We start from the raw sequence: 19,096 nt of genomic DNA, 5'->3' as shown, positions 1-19,096 counted from the left end.
GTTGCTGGGATCCGAACTCAGGACCTTCGGAAGAGCAGTCAGTGCTCTTACCCGCTGAGCCATTTCGCTAGCCCTCTTTTTAGTTTTTCAAGACAGGGTTTCTCTGTGTAGCCCTGGCTGTCCTAGTACTTACCAGACCAGGCTGGCCTTGAACTCAGAGATCCACCTGCCTGTCTTTTGAGAGCTGGGATTAATGATGCGCACCGCCACTGCCTAGCTGATTTTTTTCTTTCTTTCATTTTGTTTGTTTGTTTGAGGTGGGGATCTTACTATGCAGCCAGGGATGGCTTGGGATTTGCTCTATGGAGAAGGCTGTCTCCAAGCTCATAAAGATCTCCATACCTCTGCCTCCTGCGTGGTAAGGTTAAAAGATGTGCCACCATTTCTAGCCTCTTTTCTTTTTTAATTACTTTTATGTACTTTATGAGTGTGTGTGTGTGTGTGTGTGTGTGTGTGTGTGTGCTTGTGCTACAGTGGTGTCTGAGGACCATCTCTGAGAGTCAGTTCTCTTCTCCCACCAAGTTGGTCCCAGGGATTAAACGAGATTGTTAGGCTTGGTAGTGGACATCCATATTGGGCGAGGCCAGTCATCTTGATGCCTCAAAATCTTCACCTTTAAAAAAGAAGGGCCTTGGGCTGGAGAGATGACTCAGTGGTTAAGAGCACTGACTGTTCTTCTAGAGGTCCTGAGTTCAATTCCCAGCAATCACATGGTGGCTTACAACCATCTGTAATAGAATTTGATGCCCTCTTCTGGTGTGTCTGAAGACAGCAACAGTGTACTCATATACATAAACTAAATGTGTGTGTGTGTGTGTGTGTGTGTGTGTGTGTGTGTGTGTGTGTGTGTGTGTGTGTGTGTGTGTGTGTGTGTGTGTGTGTGTGTAAAAGGAGAAAAAAAAAGGGCTCTTTCCAGCATTCACACTGGGCCTTATTGTTCTTGGCTTGAGGTTATACTGACGGTGAACTGATCAGTCTAATATTTGTGGAAGGCTAGATCCAGGCAAGGAGGGTGATGGTCACCATTTCTTGTTTTTCTTCTAAGGTGATGGCTTGAATATGTGGCCAAGAAGAGCTTTAAGCCATGTCACCACCGAATCCCATGCTTGCCATGCAGTTCTGAGTGGAACAAAGACTCCCAAGGACCACTTGACGAAATCAGACTCAGAATTTAAGAATGTTAAGCCAGCCAGCAACTGTCTGGAGAGAACAGATCTCACAGAGCAGCCCTGACTGCCTTGAGCAGGGAGCTTTTAATGGAAAAAAGCAAAACAAAAAAGCCAAAACCCCAAACCATATCCCTGTTGACAGCTGCAGGAGGAAGCAGAGCAAGGAAACAGTTTAACAGAAGCAAAAGTGTCAGTTAGCCAGCGGCAGAGTTTGGCAATTTTCTTTCTTTCTTTTTTTTTTTTTTCTTTCAAGACAGGGTTTCTCGGGGTAGCCCTGGCTGTCCTGGAACTCACTCTGTAGACCAGGCTGGCCTCGAACTCAGAAATCCACCCTCCTCTGCCTCCCAAGTGCTGGGATTAAAGGCATGAGCCACCACCGCCTGGTGGTAATTTTCTAAGAGACTTTCCTGTAAGAGGGGATGCAAGTGGGGTTCGGGAGCTGTCAGCTCTGAGTCAGACCTTAGATGGCTATAGTACAGACCAGATGGAGGGACCTTGGCCCTGCCACACAGGTACTTAGGATTAGAACCCTCACCTCTTGAGACAACAATTCTCTCCTCACTCCCTCTCTTCTCCCTCTCCTCTGTCTCCCTGCTTCTCTCTTCTAGGTTTGGATATACAACCCAGCTGGCCTCAAACTCAGGGGAAGCTTCTCCCTCCGCCTCCCCAGTGGGGGGGGGGGGATTCCAAGTTCCAAGAGTGGTCATTACATTCAGCAGTTGATTGTTTCAGCTTCTCCCTCCTCCTCCCCAGTGGGGGGGATTCCAAGTTCCAAGAGAGATCATTACATTCAGCAGTTGATTGGTTCGTTCTAGAACCAACTAGGAGTGCTTCTGTGCACACCTAAGAGGGATCTTCTTGATTAGGTTGTGGGAAACCTTCTGTGGAGGCTGAGATCTGAGGAGTTTCGCTGCGTGTCTTGGCCTCTTGATGGTGAATGTGCCTTCTGCTGCTGGGATCCTTCACTGACATCAGGGACCCAACGTCTTTGGATTTTCAACATGGACCGAAGACCAGTTTCTCACTGAGAATCCCTCAGCTCTTTGATGAAAGAGAGGGGCTACTGCTTCATCCAGCTTCCTGGCCCGAGGATCTCTGAAGAAGAGTGTACTGTGTAAGGCAATCTGATAAATCCCCATTGTCTTCCGGATCTCTGACATACATTCTAGTGAAACTTGACTAATACACAGCTGGCCTCCAAATCCAGGGCAGAGACTTCTGGGTCACACAGGTGTCTGGGCCACTAGGGCTGGAAGAGGAATTCGGCCGGGAGGGTAAGCAGCAGGACTCGATGATGACATTGGAATGTGGTCCCAGAGGGGCAGGGTGTCCTTCTAGGGTTATGACTAGTCCTGGCGAGTTGGGCGAGGGTGTGTTTGCCATTAAATGCTCATGGTCAGAGAACAAGACTGACTTCCTTAAGTGCTAGGTCACAGCCATGCCTTTCCTCCTGCAGGAGTTCCAGCTGTCAATTGTTGCTTCTAGAGCCCATCAACCTTCAGCTCTTGCTATGTCACATGCAGGGAAGCAGTTTGAGTTCCTCTGCGGTCTTTAGGTTTGAGAACTAGCAAGTCTCCCAAATGAATTATGGATTGTACAGAGGAGTCTAGCTTTATTTTTGGCTGGCTGGGTTTTAATTTCACAGCAACGAGAGACTCGAAGAGAGTATGGCCCTCAGAGCGCTCCCTACTGGAATCTCCTGGGGAAAGAATGTTGAAAAATAAATGTCCCAGACCCATTCAGTCATAGTGAATTTGAGGCTTTAGTTGGGATTTAGGAATCTGCATGCTAAAATCCTCTGGGATGGGCTGATGCTGAAGTTTGGGACCCACTCATTTAAAAGGCAAAGTTGATAAGCCAAGAGCAGTGTCCTAGTCTGCCAATGTGCTATGAGGGTCATGCCTACCCTCTACCCCCTCTACCCCCTCCCTCTACCCCATAAGAAATTGATGAATGTAAAAACAGCCTTCACCATTCCAAGCTCATTTTAAGTGAAAACTCATCTTTAAAAGTCACCTTACTTTATTTGGACCCCAGACACAGTCCCTCTAAGGTAAAATTGTGTTATCCAGGTGTAGTGGTGTATGCCTATAGTCCCAGCGGTAGAGGCAGAGACAAGAGGCTAGAGTTCAAGGCTATCTTCAGCTACATATCAAGTCTGAATACAGCCTAGTCTACAGGAGACCCTGTATTAAAAAGCCCAAGATCATAATATATGATATATTTACGTCACACGAATTCTAGGGCGCTAATTCTACTAATCAGTTTGGGATTGGTTGTTATGGTCAGGTGTGGAGGAGGAGCTCAGAAATCCAGTTACTGGAACTAGCAGGGATTGATAATGTCCGACTACCTCCTAAGGCCCCAGTTCGTAAGAATCTGCCTAGCCAGACAGCTGCTACTTTCGTAACCTCAGTTTCCCTCACGGCTGGAGGCACTTGTTGCTACACTGCAGGAAGAGGAAATTAAGACATGCAAAGACCTGGGGAAAGCGCCTCAGTTTCAACTGGGAGAGAGAAACGCTTGCTCCTCCCACTGGGATTCCGCCAGGTAACCCGCAGTAATTTGCTGCCGCCCCTTCTCTCCAGTCCCCAGCGCCGCAGCCTCTTTCTCTTTTTTAAAGATTTATTTATTTTTTTATATGTAAGTACACTGTAGCTGTCTTCAGACACTCCAGAAGAGGGAGTCAAATCTCATTGCGGTTGTGAGCCACCACGTGGTTGCTGGGATTTTGAACTCAGGACCTTCAGAAGAGCAGTCGGTGCTCTTATATAGCTCAACCAACTCGCCAGCCCCAGCGCCGCAGCCTCTTTAACAGCCCCGACCAATCGCCGGCCGATCCCCCGAGGCCTCTCGTGAGCGCGCGGCACTGGCTGGATTGGTCACGTCTGGTGCGCGGCTGGCTCCGCCCCCTCCGCCCTGTGGTTGGGCGGTGGGGGCCGCTGCCGCGGGGCGGGTCCGCCGGCGGGGCGGGGCGGCCGGTGCCCGGGGCGGGCGGGCAGCAGCACGGCGGCCCCAGCCAGAGCCCGAGCTGGAGCCAGAGCCGGAGCCGCGTTGGCCGCGAGTACGGGCGCCGGCGCAGTAGGATGAGGCAGCCAGCGGATCCGGGGTGAGTGCGCTCCGGGCCAGGTGGGGCGACGCAGGGAACGTCGGGCGGAGCAGGCCCGGTCTGGGTGGCCCGGCTCCGGGACGCCCGCAGCTCCCGCAGCCGTTGGCGCAGCGGGGCTCGGTTCAGCCCCTTCTACACTGCCAGGGCTCGGGACTCCGGCCCCGGTGGCCCTGGGAGAGACCTTCCCTGCTTGGGGGCCGGGCGGGGCGGAGTCGCCCCGGGGCGGGAGGTGCGAGCCAGCAGGTCTCAGCCTAGCGTCCGCGGCTCGGTGTAGGTCCCGGGAAGCATCATCCACACGCCCGCTGAAGGAAGACCCTTGTCACCTCAGTGCGTGGGGTCCCTGCTGCCCGCCGCCCCCTGTGCCACCGTGGGAGAAGCTTGGGAATGGAGGAGCGCGGTTACTTTTGCGCGAATCTGTCAGTGACTGTCCGCGCCTCGCTTGTTTTTCTGCAACTCCTGGCGGACACAGGGGACCGACGGGGTGGTTTGTGTGCTTTCAAAGGGAGGTGGCGGCGCACCGAAAACCGGGGAGATCGGAAGGTTAACAAGTGACATTGGGCTGAGGCCTAACGCTAGCTGCCCCGCTGGGAGCATGGAGATGACGGTAGCGGAGACCGGGGGACCGAGGCAGGGACAGGAGCTGCCGGCTCCATTGCACTACATGCCACTCCGGAGTGCCGACTCTGCGCGCGGGAGTTGGTGCAAGGGAGTTTTTCTCCCCACTGAAAAACGATTTTTGGAAAACTTAGCCCCTCAGTGGGTTGATGGTTACCTAAACCATCAGTTGTTATGGTTACACGGCATCAAATTTAAGGGCAAAGTCTGTTAAACACCCTCGCTCTCTCTCTCTCTTTTTTTTTTCCCCTAGAGCTAAGGAGTACTTTGTCACTAGATTTCATAGATATGTGTAAGGAGGACATACTTTTTTAGAGTTGAAGAAAAAGTGTCACAACCTGGAGACTCAGGTAGTGCCCTGTTCCGGTGTGAGGTCCAAGTGTCTTGACACCATTGCTCGATTGAGAGGAATAGTCTTTTCAGGAGCTAGATTAAACCCGAAGAGAAAGTGATGTGTGTGTGGAAAAAACCCAAGGGAAACAGAGGGACAAGTGATCATTGGCGCTTGGGAAAGGGATTTTGAAGGGTCTGGGTTTGCGTTTTGGATTGGAGTGACATGCAGGGAAGTGTATCTAGTATTGGCCAGTGAAAAATGCCATTTCTGTTAGCTTTTCCCAACCCTTAAACGGTTTCAGTACCTTTTCAGAGTCTTCCAAACAGATAAATGTCTTGAGGCTAGAAGGATGAAGCCAAGAGTTGCTGATCTTTGCTACCTGGGCTCCCTGGGAGTGGCCATGAAGGCTTGGAGAGGGGTAGAGGAGGGCTCTGGGGGACTGCACATCCTTGCACGTGTATCTTCGGGAAAGGAGATCAACAAGGAGATTCAGATCAGAAGGTGGAGGTGATGAAGTTCACTGACAGGTATTAAGGGGCAGATGAGGAAGGGCAGTTCAAGAGTGGTTTGGGCTAAGTGGTGAGACGTGAGAGCTATGCTAAGGAAGCACTTCTACATGTTATTAGTGATTATGTTCTTAGACTGCTTCTAGGAAAAGCAGCAAAGGTTAGACTGTGTGTGTATCTGTGTATGTATTTTGAAAAATCTCTCATATCCCAGGCTGGCCTTAAACTTGTTCCTAGTTAAGGTTGACACTGAATGTCTGATCCTTCTGCCACCAATTCCTGAGTGCTGGGGTTTCGGGTGTTGGTTCCAGGTTTGTGTGGTGTAGGAATTAAAGCCAGAGCTTCATGTGTGGTAGGCAAGCCCTCTACCAACTGAGCCATCTCCCCACCTTGATTACGGCTTTTATATAGACTGACTGTGGGATGGTATGAACAAAGACATTGCCTAGAGTCAAAAATATTTTTTTGATAACTTTTTATTGAGAGTCTGTGATGTGCTAGAGTCAGCTGGGCTTTGTGGATGTGGTAAAGGTGGAGGGAGGGGGAAGGAGTTCCATCAAAGTCAAAAGCTCCTGTTTTCTGAGGCTCTTGAAGTAAGAAGAGAGAAATACACAGAATGTTACATAGTAAGAACACAGAGGGAGAAATCTTTCTACCTCAGATTACTTTGATAGCAAACTGAATCTTCAAAGACCAGTTTCTGTGTCAGGCTCAATACAAAATTATGCTTATCTTGGTGTTTGCTGGCCCATGTCCTGAGGTTAGGCATTTGTCTTTTCCTTCTTCTTATGTGTTCATTAATTCACAAGTTAGGAAGATCATTCGTTTGTCTTCTAGGTACCTTCCTCTAGTTTTTCTTTCCTTCCTTTTCCTTTTTTCCTTTTCAAGGAATTCTCTCTCCTGTTTGACCCTTACTATCTCCTAGGGTTCCCCTTAGGGATTGTTGAGGTTACAGGTTTTTGGTTCCCAGAAGCTGACTGGAACTGAAAAAGTGGGGGGTTGTTTTTGTTTTCTTTTTTTTTTTTTTGGGACAAGATCCTGGCTTTCAACACTGAGATCCACCTGCCTCTGCCTCCCAAGTGCTGGGATTAAAGTTGTGGGCACTACTGAATAAAGGTGGTTTTTCAAGTCGTAGCTCTGCCACGTACTGCATCCCGTCATTTGTGCACAGACTGGTCCTACAGCAGCCTCTCAGGGTAGGATGATAACCTGCTTTATGGAGGAGGAAAGGGGCTCAGGATTGTTTCAGGATGACAAGCTTACTGGACACAGAGCTGGACCTCCAACCTCCAACTGTTTTATCCCAAGATGTGCTTTTCCCATTGTATCATACCCGCTTTGCCGGAGCCAAGTGGAGTTTATGGGAGTTAACGTAGAGCAGCATCCTTATGACAGGTCAGACTTGGCTCTGGCTAATGAGCTGCTGTGCCTGTGTCGGTGAACAGTCAGTATCTGGTGTCTCGCCTCTGCCTGGTGGAATTTTGAGTGGGGGGTGCTCCTTAGATCCTTAGGAACTCTGGGGGAGAGGTAATCCAGCCTTCTGGGACTGCATTCCAGTGTCTGCTCACCAGCTCGGTGACCTTGGGGAAATTGCTGTCTTTGTGTACCTTAGTCTCATCACCTGTGGAGACAGTATTAATGGCTTCACAACACCAAGACAGTGCAGTCTGTACCGTCGTAGTGTTCATAACAACAGCCAAGACTTAACAGAGCCTTGCAGTGGCACATGAGATGTTTTTAGGTGTGTAAAATATTGGTGTGTCTTATAGTCAGTGGTCTTAGCTTAGGTGGACAGTAGTAGAAGATTATTTATAGGTAGTTATGAGGAGGGTCAAATGAAATCATTGGTGTGCTTGGCATACAGTGAGCCCCCATACCACTTGATGCTGTCAAATGGCAGAGTGAACAGTTAATTGTAGGTGCCTTGAACATCCAGGAAGCTTTGGCACTCAGAGCCCTGGAGATAATCCATGGACTGGGATCCTGGCCTGCAGGAATGGTTTCCCGTTTGCCTGGAGTACTGTCTTTTAGCTAACTGCTGTCCCCATGAGAAGCATTCACTTCAGGAACTAATGAGCCATGGGCAGTCAGCTCCCTTTGTCCTGGCTGCTCGGTTAAAAATAAAGATAGATTTAAAAAGAAAGGAACCCCATACTGATGTATTCTTACATGCGAATTTTAAAGTGATTCAAGGTTACATTCAAGATTGCATGTTGTTTGTTCATTTTGAAACTCCTTACAGTGCCTGATGTCTAAGAGAAATGAGAATGAGAGGGATGCTAGAAGGCAGTAATGTGGAGACACTCTTTTTTTGGGGGGGGGTTGTTTATTTTTGTGTATATGTATCTTAGTTAGGGTTTTACTGCTGTGAACAGATACCATGACCAAGGCAACTCTCTCTTTTTTTTTTTTTTGGATTTGTTTGTTTGTTTTCAAGAAAGGGTTTCTCTGTATAGCCCTGGCTGTCCTGGAACTCACTCTGTAGACCAGGCTGGCCTCGAACTTAGAAATCCACCTGCCTTTGCCTCCCAAGTGCTGGGATTAAAGGCGTGCGCCACCAAGGCAACTCTTAATAAGGACAAGATTTAAGCAGGGCTGGCTTACAGGTTCAGAGGTTCAGTCCTTTATCATCAAGGTGGGAACATGGCAGCATCCAGGCATGATGCAGGAGGAGCTGAGGAGAAGCAGAGAGATCTACATCTTCATCTGAAAGCCAGTAGGAGAAGACTGATGTGGAGACACTCTTGAGTGGTACTAGATGAGATGAACAGAGGGGCCCTGCACTTGGTACCTTGAGGCCTGGCAGGCCTGATGATGTCACCTGTGATCTCTGGGTTCCTGGGACATCTTTACACCCCAGACCTTCAGTCTCTTACAAATTGAGGACTTCCTTTTTTAAAAACTCATTTTATTATTTTATGTGTATAAGTGTTTTGCCTGCATGTTGTGTCTGTGTACCACATGTATGCCCAAGGAATTGGGGAGCCTCCATGTGGGTCCTAGGAATTGAACCCAGCTCCTTTCCCAAGAAGAAGTGCTCCTAACCACTAAGCAAGCTACTCCCCCCCACCCCCATCCCAAGGACTCCACCCCCAACACAGTCTCAGAGTACCTGAGCTTCCAAAACCAAGGGTCTGAGACATCAGTGGATGAAAGGAGATTGCTTTAGTCAGGCCTTTTTTTTTTTTTTTTTTTTTTTTTTAGTCAGGCCTTTTTATTGTTTTGGAGACAAAGTTTTGTACTGTGGCCCAGTCTGGCCTTGATTTTGCTTTTGTTTCTAGAGTAGCTGGGGTTACCAGGCTAGTCCTATCATTTGAGAGTTTCATTCAAGACTTTCAGAGTCTTACTTGGATGTTTGTGACAATGTTCTTGAAAATAGAAAATAGTGTCCAGCGGTGGTGTCGCGTCGTGCGCCTATAATCCCAGCACTTGGGAGGCAGAGGCAGGTGGATTTCTGAGTTTGAGGCCAGCCTCGAACTATGGAATGAGTTCCAGGACAGCCAGGGCTACAGTCTCAGAAAAAACAAAAAAACAAAACAAAACAAAAAACCAAAAAACAAAAAAAAAGAAAGAAAGAAAGAAAGAAAGAAAGAAAACAGAAAATAGCACTTAGGAGGCAGAGGCCAGACAGATGTCTGAGTTTGAGGCCAGCCTGGTCTATACAGTGAATTCTGGCATAGCCAAGGCTCCATAGTGAGGCTTGGTCTTAAAAAGAAAGGTAGAAAGCAACAATACATAACAATAGACTGGGGGGCTGGTGAGATGGCTCAGCGGGTAAGAGCACTGACTGCTCTGCCAAAGGTCCTGAGTTCAAATCCCAGCAACCACATGGTGGCTCACAACCACCCGTAATGAGATCTGATGCCCTCTTCTGGTGCATCTGAAAGCAGCTGCAGTATACTTATTTATAATAATAAATTTCTGGGCCAGATCAGGAACTGAGAGAGCTGGGTCTACTGGAGCGAGCAGAGGTCCTAAAAGTCAATTCCCAACAACCAGATGAAGGCTCATAACTATCTGTACAGCTACAGTGTACTCATATACATAAAATAAATAAATAAGTCTTTAAAAAAAAAACCAATAGGCTGGTTATTCTTTTTGCAGAATCACTATGTACCAGGGTCTAAACTTTACCTAGTTCAAACTTCAGAAAATTCTGGGTTTGTTTTTTTTGTGGGGATGATAAAATAGGGTTTCTTTCCTTTTTTTAAAAAAATATTTATTTATTATATTTATTATGTGTACTGTGTTCTGCTTACATGTATGCCTGTAGGTTGGAAGAGGGCATCAGATCCCATTACAGATGGTTGTGAGCCACTATGTGGTTGCTGGGAATGAACTCAGGACTTCTGGAAGAGCAGCCAGTGCCATTAACCTCTGAGCCATCTCTCTGTCCTGAGACAGGGTTTCTTTATGTAGTCATGGCTGTCCTGGAATTCGCTATGTAGATAAGGCTGTCCTTGAACTCAGAGTGCTCCCCCAGCCTCTGTAGTAGTGCTGGGATTAAGGGTGTGCACCACCACACCTGGCAATGAATCTTATTTTAAGATGAGAAGGCTGAAGTTCAAAGAGGTTAAAAGACTGAAGCCAGGATCACAGGACGAGGTCAGAGCTCAGGGCTCTGCTGTCCCTAGCATGAAATCTGTGGCATGGTCATGAGTGTCACTCCTTCTGGAACCCTTTCAAGCCACAAGCTCTGGGAGCTTTCCCAGGTTGAAAGGAAAGAGTCCTCGGCTCTGAGGTCAGCTCTCCAGCCTGTACCTGTGAGTTCAGCCATGAGTGAATTGCGGCAGCTTGGTTAAGCCTAAAGAATAATTCCTGCAGGAGTTAGAGGGACTTAGTCCTTGAAAGGGAGGGCTTTCCTTTGGTGAACAAAGCCATTGGCAGGTCACCGTGAGCGTAGATGGGCATAAATGGGACTATTGAGAGATGAACTTGACCTCTCCTGAGTACTCTCACAGGATGGGAGACCCAGGTGGGCTTTGAAGTAACCTTTGCCTGTTAGATTTGTCTGGAACATTGGTTCTAAGCGCTTTCTCCTGAGGCGATTATTGAACTGAGACAGCTTATTCTCACAGTTGAGAATGGCATGGGACGAGGAGCTGCTTCAGTCCTGAGCTTACTTAGGATTCGAGATCAAACACTACTGTTGGTATCCGCAAGCAGACAGTCAGAATCAGAATATGCACTTTATAAGAGCATTGTTTCTCCTTTGCTGTGTAAAGCTTGCCTAAGCTGGATTACTCTCTTATCCAAATCTTAGTCCTTTCTTACACCCAGTGCTGTCTTTTAAGCAGTATTCCTAAAACCGTTAATACTTATTATTTTGGGTTTAAAATAGAGAATTTAAGAAATATCCTATTGAAAGGACCGACTCAACAGTGGTTGTCAGCTACCAAGCATTTGAATTTTCCCTGGTCTCAAGCACTGTGCTTGGCACTGGCAATCTGATCAGGAGTAAAACAGATGTGGGCCCCACCTGCCTAAGGCACCGTATGTGGTCTAGACAATAGACAAGCCAACAGATGTACTGTTGCAGACTGTACAAACAAAAAATGGTAGAGAATGTGAAATCGCTCCAGAAGGAGTGAACAGGGAACTGGGAAAGAGAAGAGAATGGCGGCAGAGAGAGTGACAGGCAGGTGTTCAGTGACTATGCTGACCAGGGGTAGAGACATACGAATAGACAGTGCAGCCTGCATATCTACCTGGCTTGGGACACAGGACAGGGGCCCTCAGGAGCCAGGCAGCGCTTGAGAGGCCTTGGGAAGTTTCTTAAGCTCTCAGGCCTCTTGTGCTCAGAGGATTGAGTAAACCCTGAGGGCTGTTCCTGGCGTGAACAGAAAAGAGAATAGGGGCTTGCTGATTCAGCAGTGGGAAACCTGACTCAGAGGGGGCACAAGTAAGAAGTGGATGGATGGCTGCTTTTCAGGTCTTCTGAGCTTTCTCAGGCAGCTCTGTGGCCTTCCACAGTGCACCTGCTCCTGGGAGAGCCAGCTCTGCCTGTAGGAGGTCTAGCTCAGAGTGCAGCCTGCTGGACTGGAAGCTGTTGCTAATGTCTGATTAAAAAAATTGAATTACATTTGTTAATTTGTGCGTGTGTGCAACATGCACTGCATGTTTCCAAAAACTCACCTGTGGAGGTCAGAAGAACTGTTGGGGTTGGCTCTCCTTTCCCACTGTATGTGTTCAGTTTTACTGGAGATTGAACAAACACTGTTGCCCACTGAGCCTTCAGGCCTCGTGTCTGCTTGAGTACTTGAATGCGGGAAGATGTTTGTTTGTTTATTCTTCCTTTAGAGGCATCAAACAGCAGTGGCTTTATTACCAGGTGATCAGATACTGCTATGTGCAGTATCTCACTGATCCCCATCTTTAACAGGTTTTGGTGGTTTCTCTGTGTAGTCCTGGCTGTCCTGAAATATCACTGCTTAGACCAGGTTGGCTTCTAAATGGGAGATCAGCCTGCCTCTGCCTCCTAAGTGCTGGCATGAGGGGCACATGCCACCACAGCGCAACTTGCTGTGGTACTTTGGCATCTGTAGGGACAGCTGTACTCTGGGATCATAAAAGTCACTGCTTCAGTTTTTTATTTGGTGTGGTCAGTGATAAATGCTGCAGGCTCAACCATAGTTTATAGTTTCCTAGAAAGTGTTAACTATGGTCAATTTGTATATCAGTGAATTCGTTTGTTTGTTTGTTTTTTTCCAAGACAGGGTTTCACTGTACAGCTCTGGCTGTCCTAGAACTCACTCTATAGACCATGCTGGCCTTGAACTCAGAAATCCACCTGCCACTGCCTCCCAAGTGCTGGGATTAAAGGCATGAGCCATCACTGCCCAGCATCACGTGGCTTCTTGCTGGGACGTATTGGTGGATTTTCCAAAGATACACTACATGCTAGGTGTGGTCAAAGAGAAGAGACATCCTACATACTTGGTATTGAAAGTCCTAATCCAAAGGGAACTTCTTGGAAATCTCTGCAGTCTTGGCTGTGATGAGGTGTAAAGGGCTGGAGAGGTGGCTCACTGGTTAAGGGCAGCTGCTGTTGTCAAGGACCTGGGTTTGGTTCTTGGCAACTCCACGATGGCTTACAACTGCTTGTAACTCCACTTTCAGAGGACCCCAAATCCTCTTCTAGCATCTGGCAGTACTAGGCATGCACTTGGTGCACATGCATGCAAGCAAAACACTTGTACACATAAATAAATGAAACCTTAAAAATAAAGAGAGAGTGAGTAGATGGGTTGTAATTGCAGCACAGAGAGTGGATGGGGGTCGGGCTGCATGCCTGTAACCCCAGCACTCTGCAGGCAGAGGCAGAAGGATCTCTGTGAGCTTGAGGCATGTCTGCCTGCTGGCCAGCAAGCAGTATCCTTGCTGGTTCCTGCTCCACTGTGGCTGGGAATTGAATTCCGTAGTTGGAGGTAACACTGTGTGGAACAGGAAGCAGATCTGACATCAGGTTCTTGCCTTGACTGTACTCAGTGATGGATTGTGATGTGAAATTGCAAGCCAAGTTTTCTTCCCATGATGCTTTTGGTCAGGGTATTTTGTCATGGCAACAGAAATGAAACCAGAGCAAGGGGCTTGACCCAGGGCTCCGTGGATGCTAAGCAGTGGTACCTCTGAGCTCTGTCCCCTTCCCAAAAGGAGAGGTGGTATCATGAAGATCTCAACCTGTGTTTTCTGGGAGGCTTGCAAGTCTGATTAAGATGGCCTCCAGCCATGGATTTTAAGGGCGCAGAAGAGTATAGAGGAAAAGAGAAGACCCAGATAAAAAGGGGGAGGGGGGACTTGGTGTGTGTCTTGGCATGGCAGTGGTGACCAGAAAGGAACTTTTAAGTGGAAGATGGCACCGAGAGAAGGGCTCAAGTGTCTACAAACTTAAGTCTAAGGTCAAGCAGCTCGTGGAGCAAGGCTGCTTTGCACTGGAAACCCTGCAGCACAAAGAATGGGAATTGGGAGTTAACACTGGAGGCGGAGCCAAGGAGGAGGGGTCGCTGGGGATTGGGAGTTAACCCTGGAGGCGGAGCCAAGAAGAAGGGGTCATATGGCTCCCACAGAAAACCCCTCTGCGGGGATTCACTCTGTAGGACCTGATGGAGGAAACAGATACAAAGTACTAGATTTCTTTTCTTTTCTTTTCTTTTCTTTCTTTCTTTCCTTTCTTTCTTTCTTTCTTTCTTTCTTTCTTTCTTTCTTTCTTTCCTTCCTTCTTTCTTTCCTTTCTTTCTTTCTTTCTTTCTTTCCTTTCTTTCTTTCTTTCTTTCTTTCTTTCCTTTCTTTCTTTCCTTCCTTCCTTTCTTTCTTTCTTTCCCTTTTTTTTTGGTTTTTCAAGACAGGGTTTCTCTGTGTAGCCCTGGATGTCCTGGAACTCACTCTGTAGACCAGGCTGGCCTCGAACTCAGAAATCCGCCTGCCTCTGCCTCCCAAGTGCTGGGATTAAAGGCGTGCGCCACTGCAGCCCGGCAGAAAGTAGTAGATTTCAATGGAAAGCTCAGGAGAGCCGGTGATATCCTAGTAAGACTCCATCTGCCAGACCTCAGCAGCAACAGGCAGATTTTAACACAGGCCTTCTGGCAGGTGTAATTAAGCATGCAGATGTTTGTGTGAGGTAGATCTTTCCGGAACTCCTCTTGGAGAGCAGGGAGGGAAGGGAGAGGGAAGGAGAAAGGAGGGAGGGAGAGAGAAAGAAAGTGATGCCATGCTTAATGGCACCAAATAGAAAAAGCCGGAAATGTTTGTGCTCCTGTGTTCGTATTGCACTTAATGGTACTAAATAGGAAAAAGCCTGTTGACAATGGCTGAGGTAAAAGCTGTCCAGAGGGTCAACTGAGGTGTCCCAGGAGTGAACAGTGTTCATGCAGGCCGGTTCTACCCCCAAAGTCGTCAGCTGAGCATTGTTTCCTTAGAGTTAAATGATAGAAGTGCTTCCCTCCTGGAGCCAGGAGCCTCCCTGATGTCCCCAGTGTCTAGATGCTTGTTCAGGATGACTTCTTGGCTTTCATTCCACATAGTGACTTCCCTGGATGGGGGGACGGGACTAGGGATTGAATGCAGGCTGGTACACGAGAGCACGCACGCACTGTATCAGGTGAACCTCAGAGCGTCCAGCCGCCTGTCCTCCATATCCATTGGCATGTACCGGGCAGACAGGAGAGATGTTGGTCAGGACCCACCCATCATGGCCATTTTGACATATCTTCTGGGCTTCCATACCCCTCATGCTGTCCAGAGTTCAGAAGCTCCAGCAGCTGCTGTGTGAGCCTGGAGGTGCTGTCCTCAGGGGGCACTGAGCCACTGCCCCAGTGCAGGTCAGAGGTGACACCGAGGTGGAAAACAAGTCGGGCAGTGGGGAGCCCAGGGGGAAGGAGTTGCTTTGGTTTAATTTCCCAGGGTAGACTGAAGCCTACAGGGATAGGGTGGGTGGGGTTCAATCCTGATGGGAAGGTTAATAGTAAAGCAGGAACATTAATTTTTTTTTTTTAAGGCTAAAACTCCCAGCAGAAATGACTATTGATCATGCTCTGAGCTACAGACCAAACTCATTTGTTCAACTTGGCTTTTGTCTCAAGGCTTGACTGTGATTGAGAGTGTGTTCCTAGGAGACTTAATAGCCTGAAGTGAATTTTATTTCAGGAGATCTGATTTGTGGTCCCAAAAATCTCAGAGAAGAAAAAGACATATCACACAGCTTCTGCATTAGGCAGCAGAAGTGTTTTGGCAGCAAGCGTTGTAAGTCCAGGGCGGAATTTCTTGGGGCGATGGTCAAGAAGCCCCTCCAAAGGATTGCCTGAGTGAGTTTATGATGCTAGAGTGTTACTCTTAAACACACATTTCTGAACTTTTTTTGTTTTGATCTATGTCTTTGATGGAATACTGGAGAAATTGCAGTTTTAACTATTTTGAACCTGGCTGATAAGCATGTGGTATCTGCAGTTGACACTGGCTGCAGCTTCCTCTTCTGGGCCTGCAGCCGCTCACCTTGGGCTTCCTCCCTTGGTGCTATAGTGGGGTGCTCCAGCCTGGCACTCCTGTTGAAGGAACACAGCAGGCACCGTACAGATCGGGTAACACTGGGTGAGATGGGTGTTTTTGTAGCAAGCTAAGGAGAGATGATGTATCTTTAGTGTCATGTTCCAGCCTTAGGAGCTCATTTATACAAGTGCTTAAGTTGGTATTTAAAGAAGGAACCAGAAGGTTCCATTTCCCAGTCTTAAAGTAGTCGGCAGCCAGGTACCAGGTACCCGAAGCCAGGCCTGTAGTCTTTATTCTTGTCTCTCAGGGCAGTGTCAGCCTCTTTCTTTCTTTCTTTCTTTTTTTTTTTTTTTTTTTTTGTTGTTGTTGTTGTTTTGTTTTTTTCAAGACAGGGTTTCTCTGTGGAGCCCTGGCTGTCCTGGAATTCACTCTGTAGACCAGGCTGGCCTCGAATTCAGAAATCCGCCTGCCTCTGCCTCCCGAGTGCTGGGATTAAAGGCGTGCGCCACCACCACTGCCCAGTCAGCCTCTTTCGAAGAGAGCTGTTAAGAGGGACAGAAGCATCCTGCAAGGAACCAGAAACTGGCTCTGGACTCAATGGTTTGCCACTGTAATCTCAGCATTAGAGAGACTAGAGAGACTGAGACAGAAGATTGCTGTGAGTTTGAGGCCAGTTACCAGTCTAGGCTACATAGTGAGTCCCTGTTTTCCAGAAGATAAAAAGAAAGAAGGGAGGAAAGAAAAACATCATCTAATATGTAGCTACTAGTGTGACTTCAGGCTGATTCTTTGAGGCTTGTTAAAGGGCTTAGAACAGATTATCCCGGCCTTGAGTTAGGAGGGCTGTTTATCCAGCAGCCCTGGGAGGACTGACAGACTGACAGCTCACACAGATAGTGGCTGTGCTGAAGGACTGACTGGGCAGGCCCAGCATGTCATAGGAGTCAGCCTTCGGCTTTCTGAATGATGGATTGGCCACGCTGGCCACTTCTGCAGTCATGTATCCTGGGAAGACCTTGAACTCCTGCCTCTGCCTTCTAAGAGCTGAGGTTTAGGTGCCATTGAAGAATCTTAGAGCAAGTGTTTCAATACCTGGGATAACACTTAGCCTGATAAGTTCTTAATTATAAAATGGTTAAGCCTGATGCTCCCAATGGTGTGGCTCTGGCCAGTGACTCCTGCTACTCCCTGAGATACGCTGGGGCCTCAGCATGCCCTTTCCTGCTCCCAGCCCCACCAGCAGCTGTGGTAGCCCCCAGCTGGCTTAGGACTCATCTTTGTACAGTTGTGCAGTATGATGGTGAGCTCTGCTCATGAATGTGTGCTCGCACCTTACTCTCCGCCTTTCCAGTGTTGCCAGAGGCAGTGAGACAGTAAAGACAGAAAGACCATTCTTCTACGGGCATCATGATATGTGCTGAAGCTGATGGTAGGTGACAGTGTTGCAGCAAACCTGTCATCCAGACCAGCTGCCTTCATCCCCAGATCAGCTGCTGCCTTTGCCATCTACATTTTCTCCCACAGTGCCCAAGGGGGGTCGAAACCTGGCTTTTAAAGGGAGAAAATGTTCTTTCTTACAATTTCTGAGGAGTCCTTAGCCTGGTGGAGGTACATGCCTGCACCCAAGGATGGGCATGATATCTGGGAGGCATCAGTTAAGAAACTGGATCTTTTTATTGATAGAGCCATCTCATGAGCTAGTAATGCAAGCTGTGGGTAATTACAGAAAACCTACCGTGAGATTCATCTAAAATTAATGAGGAGTCAGCGCTGTGGATTTTAAATACAGAGGGAGTCAGGGCTTGGGCCTTAATTGTCCAGGTGTGGATGACTTCCTGCTGTACTCTAAGCCTGCAGCCGGCTTTCCATGGTTTGATGCCTTCCCTCTCATCCAGTCAGCTTACATTCCTACAACACAAACTTATTGTAATGAGAGGCTACCAAAATATGCAGGTCAAATGTTTAGGCTGTGTCCTGTCACCACAGAATAGTGAATGGCCTAGTGCTCTCTGCGTTATTTCTGTTTTCCCTCTTTCCCTCTCCTTTAAAAGGTTTATTATGTGTATGAATGTTTTGCCTGAATGTACATATATGTACTGCATCCTTGTCTGGCCCATGAAGACCAGAAATGGGTGCTGGTTCCCCTAGAACGGAAGTTATAGACAGTTGTAAAGCGCCATGTGGGTGCTGGGAATTGAACCTGAGTCCTCTGCAAGAACATGGATCACTTCTAACAGCTGAGCCATCTCTTCAGCCTGCCCCTGATCCCTCCGCTGTCTCAGCAAGTTGCTTCCAGCATAGAACTCCCGGAACTAAGCCACTGTCCCATTTCAGCCTTCTGAACTGCTGTGGCAATAGGCATATGCCATCCTGCCCTGGGAATTTGCAAGGAAACAGTAGCAGGTAGAAAATGAAAACTGCAAATAAAACCATTGAGACCAATACCTCTGCTTTCTGTGACTTTGACTCTGTTGAAGGTGGGTCACCCATTACTTTGGTGTGTGTGCATGTGTGTGTGAGCGTGTGTGAGCATGTGCTGATTTCCAGATCTTACGTATGCTATAGGAGACATGACAGTAGTTTGAGGCTAAGCTCTGTATTTACTTGGTGACTTAGACTTCATAGGCATACTGTTCTAGGAAAGGTGTCTGCACTCTATGTGCTTTTGTGTGACTTGAAAGGGAGCTAACTGTTCACCTAAATAGATTCTAGTTAGGATAATGAGTTTGAGATAGCTCAAAATCATTCATTTTCTAGGCTTTTAAGGGAATTGTCAAATTACAGCAAATAGAGTTAGAAATTATTTTGCAATTTTCTCAGCAGATTGTAATTTCTCCTTTAGTACATCCAGGCATCTTGGAAATAATAGCATAAAAGTGTCTTTTCTTAAAATGGGTTGTTTTCCAAATAGAATGGTACCTTTTGGGTTAGGAAAAGGGGCAGAAGGTCATCTGCCAGGAGACCGTTGTAAGCGCTCTGTTTTCAGCTTTTACCTTTAGCCACTGTGGGAAGATGTCCTCAAAGTACTGCCTTTGTGAAGAAAAGATTGGCAGACTTGTAGTGACAGTGAGATCTTTAGAGCTACCAGGCATTTTCTTCTGAGATTTGTAGAAAGTGGGGGTGATAACAGTAGGCCCCAGCTAGGGTTGGGGGAAGTGGAGAAGTCATGTAATTTGTACAATAACTACCTTTTTGTTCTTTTGAGACAGGAGCATGCTTGAAGCTGGCCTTGAACTTGCAGTGATCCTCTTGCCTCTACCTCCTGAGTGCTGGGATGCTTAAATTGTCATGTTTGAAAAAGCAGAGAATAGAAACTTGTCAGCTGGGCAGTGGTGGCGCACGCCTTTAATCCCAGCACTTGGGAGGCAGAGGCAGGCGGATT

General features: G+C 47.7%; 1 protein-coding gene across 2 annotated transcripts in view; it reads left to right on the top strand.

The window, feature by feature from the left end:
* The first annotated feature begins 4,092 nt into the window (after nucleotides 1–4,092).
* The window catches only part of Tex2 (testis expressed 2), a 115,194-nt gene continuing 100,190 nt past the window's right edge, over nucleotides 4,093–19,096 (top strand). For both annotated transcript variants that reach the window (XM_031350668.1, XM_031350665.1), the window contains exon 1: nucleotides 4,093–4,278. The gene's annotated coding sequence lies outside the window, so the exon portion shown is untranslated. The remainder of the gene's footprint in view (nucleotides 4,279–19,096) is intronic.

Source organism: Mastomys coucha, unplaced genomic scaffold (genome assembly GCF_008632895.1).
Source record: "Mastomys coucha isolate ucsf_1 unplaced genomic scaffold, UCSF_Mcou_1 pScaffold5, whole genome shotgun sequence".
NCBI lineage: Eukaryota > Metazoa > Chordata > Mammalia > Rodentia > Muridae > Mastomys > Mastomys coucha.
The sequence above is the reverse complement of the archived record's forward strand: the minus strand, read 5'-3'. Positions and strand labels throughout refer to the sequence as shown.